Here is a 10,750-nt window from a genome sequence, read left to right on the forward strand (position 1 = left end):
CATATATACGAATATATACATCATATGTGTACAGAGTAATTTATATACAGATATATTATATTATGTCTATAACATATATACAATATAAACCAATGACCATGTACAATATTACAGTATATACAGTCTATATGACAGCAGCAGCATAAAATGGAGAGTAGGTCCAGCAGAAAATAGAAAATAGACATTATAAACAAAGAGAAGTAGCTAACATGTCAGGTGTCAGGTAATAGGCAGATGTCATCTATTGCTGTATGGCGAGTGATTATACAGCTGGATGGAGTGTGGAATGAAGGAGTTCTTGAATTTGGAAAAGTATCGAAAAGTACCGAAAAGTATCGAAATACATTTTGGTACCGGTACCAAAATATTGGTATCGGTATGACAGCCCAATAAAATGATCTGGCCCTCGCGCCTTGAGTTTGACTCATGTGCGTTAAAGTAACGGGACTTTTTAGTTCCATTTTCGGCTACTCTACCCACGTCCCGTGACTTGTGAGCACTTCTGGAAATTAGACGCCGTTGTTCAAACAGCAGAAGTATTAAATAAAAAAAAAAGCGAAGATGATTGAAATTCCATCTCTCGGAGGAGCGAGAGGAGCTATTATGGTCCCGTTTGTGCCAACAAACCCAGCGTGCTGCGGCCAAATGCCAGCGCCTCTCGCTGGGACGATACCTTCAACTGACATATGTCGCCCTGCGCTTTGCCAGGGGCCACTTTGCCAAGGGCCACTTCGGGCTACTTCCTTCGTCTCAGTGAATAGCTGCGGGCGACCTCTCGCATCTTGTCTCGGGGGGGCGGGAGGGGGATTAGAGGGACGCGGGCCCCCTTTCATAAAGAGGGGCCCTTGATGCGCAGCAGGTCTCGTCATACACCGGAATCATCACGGGTGGGGGGTCGGGGATGCGGGGATCAGACGTCTGCGACCACCTTAATCAGACGGGGCGATACCTCCTTGCTAACGCCGTCGCGGTGCAGACACGGTTGTCATGGCAACGCGGCGACACAAAGGGAAGACAGGCCGATTGTCAACTGGAGGCTGCATAGCTGCTGAGATAGTGACGCACACCACAGACTGTTGGAGGCCACACAGGCTACACGTGTGCATTGTGTGCCAGATCCACACCCACTCACCTTTCTGTTGAGGTCCATGACACACACACACACACACACACACACACACACACACACACACACACACACACACACACGCACACACACACTTTTAATGACACTACATTAGGCACACCTCTCTTTTAAGCACACTAAATTAGGTAAGTGTATGTCCACACAAGGATGGTGAGACAAGTAAACACACACACACATGCGCACACACTCACACACACACACACACACACACACACACACACATTATTGTATTCATTACCTTCTTGAGACCACCAAAAAATGCCTGCCTCTTTAGGACCACCCTTTCTAGATATAAAAGAATTTGTATTTACAACATTGATAATATATACATACTGTGCAAATATAAAAAAGGTCACAATTTTATAAGAAAAAGTCGTAATTTTACTCAACGCAAGTCAAAATTTTACAAGAAAAACCGAACATTTGTGCAATATTATGATAAAAGTTGGAATTTTACTCAATAACAGTCGCAAATTTACAAGAAAAGCTTAACATATTGGCTTTGTGAAAAGGGTCTTAGTTTCACTCGACAAAAAGTCACAATTGTATGAGAACACTTTAAAATGTTGGCAATATTACAATAATAATCAGAATTTTACTTGGCAAAATGATGACAAAAGTCATCATTTTACTCAAAAAATGTCACTATTTTACAAGAACAACAAACAAATTGGCAATATTGTGATAAAAGTCAGAATGTTATATGACAAATGTCACCATTTTGCATCAAAAAGTAATAATTTTACATGAAAAAGTAATACTTTTATGAGGAAAATGTTGCAATATTACAGAAAGAAAAAGAATATGAGAAATTGTTCCCAATTTTATAAGAAAAAAGCCGACACTGTGAGAAAATGACTGCTTTTTTGTTGTTGTTTGTAATTGGTTTTTCATCTTCATTATTTACTTCAAGTTATTACAGTATGTCTCTATATACATATTTGTTTTATTAATTTTGGCCAAAGGGGACACATTTCAATTTCTTTCACACGCGTGTTATTTCATATGTTGACCAGAGGGGGAGCCCTTTTAAAACCGACACACAGTCAATTTGAAAAATCCCTCCTTTTTGGGACCACCCTCATTTTGATAGATGTCACCACCAGGGGTGCAAATGAGACATTCTCTATTAGATGCAATGTTATTGAGACCATGATTTATGTGCTAACTTGTTCACACCTCCTCATATGGAAGCTACTTTTCCTTGTTGAATACAAGAACATATGTACACACACACACACACACACACACACACACACACACACACACACACACACAAACACTCTTGTATTTTTTACCTTCTTGAGATCTCCAAAAATGCCTCCCTCTTTAGGATCACCCTTTCTAGATATGTAAAGATTTGTATTTACAACATTAATAATACATACAAACTATGCAAATATAAAAAAACTTGTGAAAAATGAGTTGGAATTTTACAAGAAAAAGGTCACCGTTTCACAAGAAAAACTTGGAATTTTGGCAGTATTATAATAAAAGTTGTAATTTTACTCAACGCAAGTCAAAATTTTACAAGAAAAACCAAACATTTGTGCATTATTATGATAAAAGTTGGAATTTTACTCAATAACAGTCTTCATCGTATGGGCAGCTGTTTTCCGGCACCCGGACCTGAGGCCGAGGGTCTATGCCTTTTACCACCCCAGGCCCGGGGGGCCCTCCCGTTCATATGTCAGGACACACAGAAGTGAGCCAGGTCACCGAGCAGTCATCCAGGTCCGCCAGGCCACGCAAACCATTAGGAGCACGATAAATCGGGCAACGCAGGATCACATGGTCGGCAGTCTGCTCCTCCGCGCCACACTCACACGTCGCGTTAGGTGCTAAGCCCCACTGGAACATGTTTGAGCGAAAGCGACCGACACCAGTTCGGAGGCTGTTAAGCCTCACCCAGGCCACTCGTGGTAGTGAGAGGCCTGGTATTGAGCCGGTGTCAGGTATGAAGTCACGGAGTCTGGAGGAGATGGTATGCTCCAGGTCCGTGCTCCATTTGTGATTCGCCCAGTGAGCCGCCCTGATGTTGTTGTCACTGCATTGCTGCAGGAGCTTCAGGGCGGCTGGTACCAGTGGGTCTCTGGAGGGGAGGCGGGGCGTTGGCTCTGAGGAGAGTGTGAGCCTTTCATGGAGCAGGTGGTTCTCATCCATGTTTGCCCGGCCCGCCAGAGTTGCTACAGCACCTTGGCGACGAAGCTCAGCGGGTTGGATGCCTGCTAAGATGGGCAGTAGCTCCACAGGGGTGGGGCGCAGGCATCCAGTGATAACACGCAAGGCTTCGTTGATCGGGACATCAAGTTGTTTAGAGTGAGCACTGCGCGCCCAGACAGGTGCGCAGTACTCAGCAGTTGAGTAGACCAGGGCAAGTGCTGCTGTTCGCAGAGTTCTTGCCCCGGCACCCCAACCGGACCCGACCAACCGTCTCAGCAGTGAGACGCGGGTGTTGAGTTTCTTGCGTGTTGCCAAGAGGTGTTTACGGAAAGTGAGCGACCTGTCCAGGGTGACCCCAAGGTATTTAGGGTCAGGACGAGGGTCTTCAGGTGTAGGACGAGGCCGGCATAGGGTAAGGGAAGCCCCATCCGGCTTCCGCACCTCGAACCTGATCTCACGATCCGCTTCCCAATTGTATAGGTGGAAAGCTTGTGTCACCGTCTTGGATTCGCTGAGCTTCAATCTCCAGTTATGGAGGTAAGCCACTAAAGTCTCCATGTCCTGGCTTAGAGTTCCCTCCAAGGCCTGCCAGTCCCTGTCGGAGTGCAGCAGCGCGAGATCGTCTGCGTATGCGAACCTCCGTGAGACTGTGGCAGGCAGGTCGTATGTATAGATGTTATACAGGAGGGGAGCCAGGACAGATCCCTGGGGGACGCCATTTTTCAGGCGCCGCAACCTGCTTTTATCTCCGTTACTGGTGGTGAGAGTAAAGCTGCGGTTCCAGACAAGCTCCATGATCATTTTGACCATGTGCCTGTCTGGAAGCAGGCGGAGAAGTTTGCAGGTGAGGCCGCGGTGCCAGACTGTGTCATAGGCAGCAGTCAGGTCTATGAAGACGGCACCGGCCTTCTTTTTCGCCTCAAAGCAGTCCTCGATGTCCTGGGTAAGGAGGGCGACCTGATCCACCGTGGACTTCCCACGTCGAAAACCCGCCTGCTCCCGGGGGAGGTGGGGGTCTATGATGGGCTCGACACGGGCGTGAATCAGGCGCTCGAGGACTTTAAAGGGGACGCAGAGCAACGAGATTGGTCTGTAGCTCGTTACGTCATCCTTTGGCTTGTTCGGCTTGGGGATAGCGACAACAGTGGCCCTTCTCCAAATCCTGGGGATCCGGAGTTGGCGCAGGCAAGAAGACAGGAAAACTCTCAGCCAGGACTTCATTGCAGGGGCAGCGTGGAGCACGAGTTCTGGGCAGATGTTGTCAGGCCCAGCAGACTTGCCTGGTTTGGTATACTGGAGGGCAGCTGTGAACTCCTCCGGTGAAAACTCACCGGAGATGTTACACTCACTAGATGTTGTTGTCCTCCAGAGGTCTGCAGTTTCCTGGCGCACCGCCCGGGAAAAATCTCGATTTATCCCGGTATATGCCCCGTTTTTCACAACCTGTGCTGCAATAGCATTTGCGGTAACGGGGCATGTTCGGGGTGCGCGCTCAGACCTACCAGTCAAGTTGTTCAAAGTGCTCCACGCGATACGGCTAGTGTGCGAGAAGTCGATGGAGTGGACTGCCTCTTTCCAGCGCTGGTGCCTCTTCCTTCCAAGAGTGGAAAGAAGGGCAGTGGCTGAATTGTTAGCCTCCGGGCCATAGGGAGCCCGGAGGAAGGCGCTGTAGAGGGTCTCGCACTCGCCATCCCAGCATGGTTTGTAGTTCTTACGCCGGCCGCGTGGGATGGCTTTTTTGGCCGCAGATGTTAGTGCCCTACAGAAGTCCTGGTATGCCTCGTCCACGTTGGGTGTGTCTGGTGGTGGGAGACACCGTGTGGACTTGTTGGTATGGAGGCGATAGAGTTTCCAATTGGCCTTCCGGAAGTTCCATCGCTTCATCGGTCCGCTCGGAACTGTTGTCACGAGGTCGGGCACCGATATCAGCGACGGTCGGTGTTGCGACCTGGGGAACATTCCTAGAACACGTCTGTCGGGGAGCTGGGTGTCCACACCGACACTCACGAAAGCCAGGTCAGGGTTCGTGTCAGTGTTATGCCGAGCGGAGTGAAAGCTGGCTGGGCCCTTCGGGTTGTAGAGAAGGTTGAGCGAGTTGCGCTCTGCCCAGTCAGAAAGAGTTTCCCCGCTCGGTGAGGTGGTACTGTATCCCCACCGTGTATGCCGGCAGTTGAAATCACCAGCATATACACACGGTGGTTCAAGCACTGGCAGTGACACTGGCGTGAGTTGTGAGGGTGGTGGTTTGTAGACGTTGACAATTTTAATGTCGCCAACGTCCACTCGCAGCCACTCGATTTCGGAGTTGTCCGGTGATCGATCGGCGAGGGTCCAGCTCAGATCGTTGTGGACAAACGTGGCAAGGCCATGCTTCTTGCTCAGGATTGACCCAGCTAGCGTGAAGTTGGTGATCGCTAGCTTGTCCGCTGTTGGGCGGTGGGTTTCCTGAAGGAGGATGACCATGGCTTGGGTGGTGTGGGCCATGTGCTCGATGATGGATGTTTTGGCATCTGTGAGCCCTTCAACGTTCAGTTGCAGTATTCTTGGTTGGAGACCGGCAGCAGTGTTTCTACCAGATCTCCGCCCAGACTGCCCCTGGACGCCAGAACGGGAGGGTACCCGAGTTGAAAGTTTTTTGTTTCGCCGCGTTGCCATGGAGTAGAGCAGCGCGATTACTTGCAGGGATCACGGCGTGAACGTAAACTTTCTCGATCCCAATAACAGTCACAATTTTAGAAGAAAAGCTCATCATTCTGTCAATTTTATGAAAAGAGTCGTAATTTTACTCGACAAAAGTCACAATTTTATAAGAAAACTTAAAAATGTTGGCAATATTATAATAATCGGAATTTTACTTGGCAAAAATATGACAAAAGCCATAATTTTACTCAAAAAATGTCACTATTTTACAAGAACAACAAAAAAAACTGGCAATATTGTGATAAAAGTCCGAATTTTATATGACAAATGTCACCATTTTGCATTACAAAGTAATAATTTTACTTTAAAAAGTAATAATTTTACGAGAAAATATTGCAGTATTACAGAAACAGTATGAGAAATTGTTCCCAATTTTATAAAAAAAAAAGTCAACACATTGTGAGAAAAATACTGCTTTTATTTATTTTTTCATTTTTTGTTTGTAATTGGTTTTTAATCTTCATTATTTACCTCAATTTATTAATGTATGTCTCTATATCCATATTTTTTCATTAATTTTGGCCAAAGATGACAGGGAGAAGACGCTGCCGAAGGTGAGCCACGTAAATAAGACCGCCCACAAAACGGCGCTTCCGGAAACGACTGTCAGAAAGCGGCTTGAAGATGATCTGTAAAACATCATCTATGCAACATTTTGACTAAAGAACCACCATTACATGTTATGTAGACCACAAGGAAGTCTTTTATATTTAGAAAAGTTATAATAATATGACTTCTTTAATGCGCCCTATAATCCGGTGTGCTTTATATACGAAAAAATATAAAAAATAGACCATTCATCGGCAGTGCACCTTATAATCCGGTGCGCCCTATGGGCCGGAAAATACGGTAATAGGTTTGCATGCATGTACTTGGCTTAAAAGTGCTGTTTACAGACGATAGGCTGCTATCCTGGTCCAACAATGTCAGCTATACGCCCCAGCTACCAGACCCAGAAGCACCATTTACAAGAATTATAATAAAATCAAAAAAAGCGACACTTTGTACAAAAGTTCAAATCTAAGTCCTAAAACCAATGAAAGATTCTATTCCCTTGTACAATCATGCACTACACACTCAACGTGGCATACACCTCAATGACACGGCACAAAACGAGACAGAATGTCGACCGTAACCTTATTTGTACCTTGACATACAAATAATACCGTATCCACTTGAAAATCAACAATGGCACACAGCGCCTGCCCTTTAAGACACCCATAAATTTAAAATGAGTTACTTCAACATGAGGAGCAGATTGTTTTTTTTTAGCAAGATTAACATTTCAACCTTCTCTGCTGTCTGCTCCTTCTTTCATGGATAAAAATGGAGGCTATTTTCTCGCACTTTGCTGAAGGTGCACAAAAATCTTTTCTAAACAGCGACGGACCGAATGGCTTTCTTTTCAGCACTCATGACTCTGCCTGCGTACAAATTATAGTCGGCCACTTATCTCTTCTATGCATGTTTAATAACTCCACACAGCCCAGATGACAACGGCGCTAGGCAAGCTAATGTGTTAGCTAGCTACACTGTTAGCTAGTGAAGTGTATTTCTGGTCTTGTCGTCCCCGTCCGGACAGAAGGATGACACGGCAGTGCGGCTGGATCAAAAGAGACGTCGGAGACGCTTTACTGAATCAAAATGAATACAAGCGAGCCTCATTAAACAGGTCTGCAGTACCTGGAGGAACCTAGGTCAAAAAAATGAAGGACTCTTAACCTGGAGAAGCCAAACCATCAGTTTTATATTCCTTATTTCTCTGTCTGGGCGTGTGTTCGTGTGTAGTGACTGGAAAACAACTCAAATGTTGGCGTTGAGCTAGACAGGTAGTCTTTTCTCAAGGATAAGGTTATCACTTTTGCATTCCGAAGTCCCAATTAGGGCCTCTCTTCCTACGAGAAGTGATCCAATCCACCTGAGAATGTCAAACTAAGAGTCCTTATCTATTTATGTGCTCAAATTGAAATAACGCTATTTACTTAAACTTGGTGGTTTGCTTTCTCCAAGGTGAATGTAAACATTCACCATATGTCAAACATAATATGAGTTAATCAATTCACTTCAGTAGCTACAGTGTTATGTTCACCTATAAAAATGAAAGTCAAAGCTGAGAATGACGTCACAGTCGAGATATTAGCGCTCCGTTTATAAGGTGTGATATCAAGAGGGCCACAGCTACAATAGCTATTCTTGCGCTTGCCTTGTCTGAATATAAACAACCTCCGGACAAATGTGCAGTCTATTTCCAACCTTTAAACACAGTAGCGGGCCTCATCCGTGACAACAACGACATGGGCTACAGGGAGGAGGTGAAAGATCTGGTTGACTGGTGCAGAACCAACAACCTGGTCCTGAACATCGACAAGACCAAGGAGATCATCGTCGACTTCAGGAAGCACCAGTCCAGCCACGCTCCACTCTTCATCAACGGCACAGCAGTGGAGATGGTAAGCAGCACCAAGTTCCTGGGGGTGCAGATAACTGACAATATGACCTGGTCCCTACACTCTTGTAAAAAGAGCTCGGCAGCGCATGCACTTTTTGCGTCGGATGAAAAGAGCCCAGCTCCCTCCCAACATTCTACAGAGGCACTATAGAGAGCCTACTGACCAACTGCATCTCTGTCTGGACTGGAGCCTGCAGTGCCTCAGACTGGAAGTCTCTGCAGAGAGTGGTGAGGACGGCGGAAAAGATCATCAGGACTCCTCTTCCTCCTATCCGGGAAATCGCAAAAAGCCGCTGCCTGACCAGGGCTCAGAAAATCTGCAGAGACTCCTCTCACCCCAACCAAGGGCCGTTGTCACTGCTGGACTCTAGAAAGCCTCCGTAGCAGAACCTCCAGGTTCTGTAACAGCTTCTTCCCTCAGGCCATAAGACTCTTGAACGCATTAAAATAATCCCCTTAATTCCCCCCAAAAAACAGATTAACTGGCTGGAATATAAAGACAATATAACATACATCCATAAACGTGGATGCATATGCAAAAGTGCAATATATTTATCTGTACAATAATCTATTTATTTATATCTGCCCCTTATTGCTCTTTTATCCTGCTCTACAACGAGCTAATGCAACAAAAATCTGTTCTTATCTGTACTGTAAAGTTCAAATTTGAATGACAGTAAAAGGAAGTCTAAGTCTAACATGACGCATGTTCCATTAATAAGACGAGGCTGTAGCTAGCGCCACTCTAATACCTCTGTTGGAAGGAAGTATGAAGAACTGTGCATGATCGGCCTGACAAAGGACTCAATGCAGGATTAAATGGTATCTTAGTACCAACATGATGTTGTGCGTGTTTAGTAAAGAGCACCACGCTCCACAATGGAGATAAAAATATTTGTGTCAAAACAACAAGAATGACTTGATAAGCTGTTTTCATCCCTCTGCATAAAAGCCACGACACATTAATCTCGGCCCGTCGTGACGCCAGTGGGATTTGTCCGAAAGAAAAAAAAGCGAGCAGTATCCATTGCCCTCCTGAGCGGCGCGTTCCCGATGTTTGTCGAGCTTCATTAATCTCTTCATTCGCCGCCGAGTCCTTGAAATACTTTCCACCGCCAGTCCTCCGAGGCGTTCGGAACGTATCGGAGCGGGCCCCGGGAGAAAAGATTGATTTTCCCATTATGACTTGAAGTAGCATATTTATTGATCGCGCGGTGGGCTGGGGCAGGGAATAGGTAGGGTTTGAGGTCATGCGGGGCGTGCGCTTATGCGGGTCGCTGAAAGGTCACAAGTAGGGATGTCCGATAAGGGCTTTTTGCCGATATCCGATATTCCGATATTGTCCAACTCTTTAATTACCGATATCAACCGATACCGATATATACAGTCGTGGAATTAACACATTATGATGCCTAATTTGAAAATAAAGTTCCTTTAAAAAAAATTTAATAAAATAAAATAGGATAAGTAATATAAAAACATTTTCTTGAATAAAAAAGAAAGTAAAATAATATAAAAACAGTTACATAGACACTAGTAATTAATGAAAATTAGTCAAATTAACTGTTAAAGGTTAGTACTATTAGTGGATCAGCAGCACGCACAATAATAATAATACCTGGGATTTATAGAACGCTTTTCTAAGTACCCAAAGTCGCTTTACATGTAGAACCCATCATTCATTCACACCTGGTGGTGGTAAGCTACTTTCATAGCCACAGCTGCCCTGGGGTAGACTGACGGAAGCGTGGCTGCAATGATATCTTACATTTATATCAAAGTCACCAATTAATCAAGTGTTCAAATTGAGCGGACCTCTAACATTTCCCCTGCAACCTGGTGTGCTGTCAGTGAGAGATGTTTGGAGAAAGCAATACAGTATTATTACTGACCAAAGTGCAGATTTGACCGTTATCAGTTCAATACGGTTGATTGGTGGTGAGTGTTTTGTCACGGCAGAGTGGATACGCAGAAGAAAAGCCATCGGTCAGTCCTCGGTTGCTCATTTCCTAGGAAAATCAATTGGTTTTATCGCTGAAAATGAGTCAATTCTCCTGTAGCGTTTCCAGGTAAATCAGCACCAATGTCTTTTTTTGTTGCTTTCCGCGTGGAAGTGTTGCCAATCGACAAGGCTGACCTTTCAGGAAACTGAGAATCCTGACAAGATGAAGCTATCGCGCGGCTTTATTAGCTTTATTGAACAAGCTGCAGAGCGGCTTCATCCAGGAAAAAGCTTGGTAGGCGCCGAGCCGCCAACAGCCACTTCAGTAACGTGCCTCGACTTATTGCGG

The sequence above is a fragment of the Entelurus aequoreus genome, linkage group LG28 (assembly GCF_033978785.1).
Source record: "Entelurus aequoreus isolate RoL-2023_Sb linkage group LG28, RoL_Eaeq_v1.1, whole genome shotgun sequence".
Lineage (NCBI taxonomy): Eukaryota > Metazoa > Chordata > Actinopteri > Syngnathiformes > Syngnathidae > Entelurus > Entelurus aequoreus.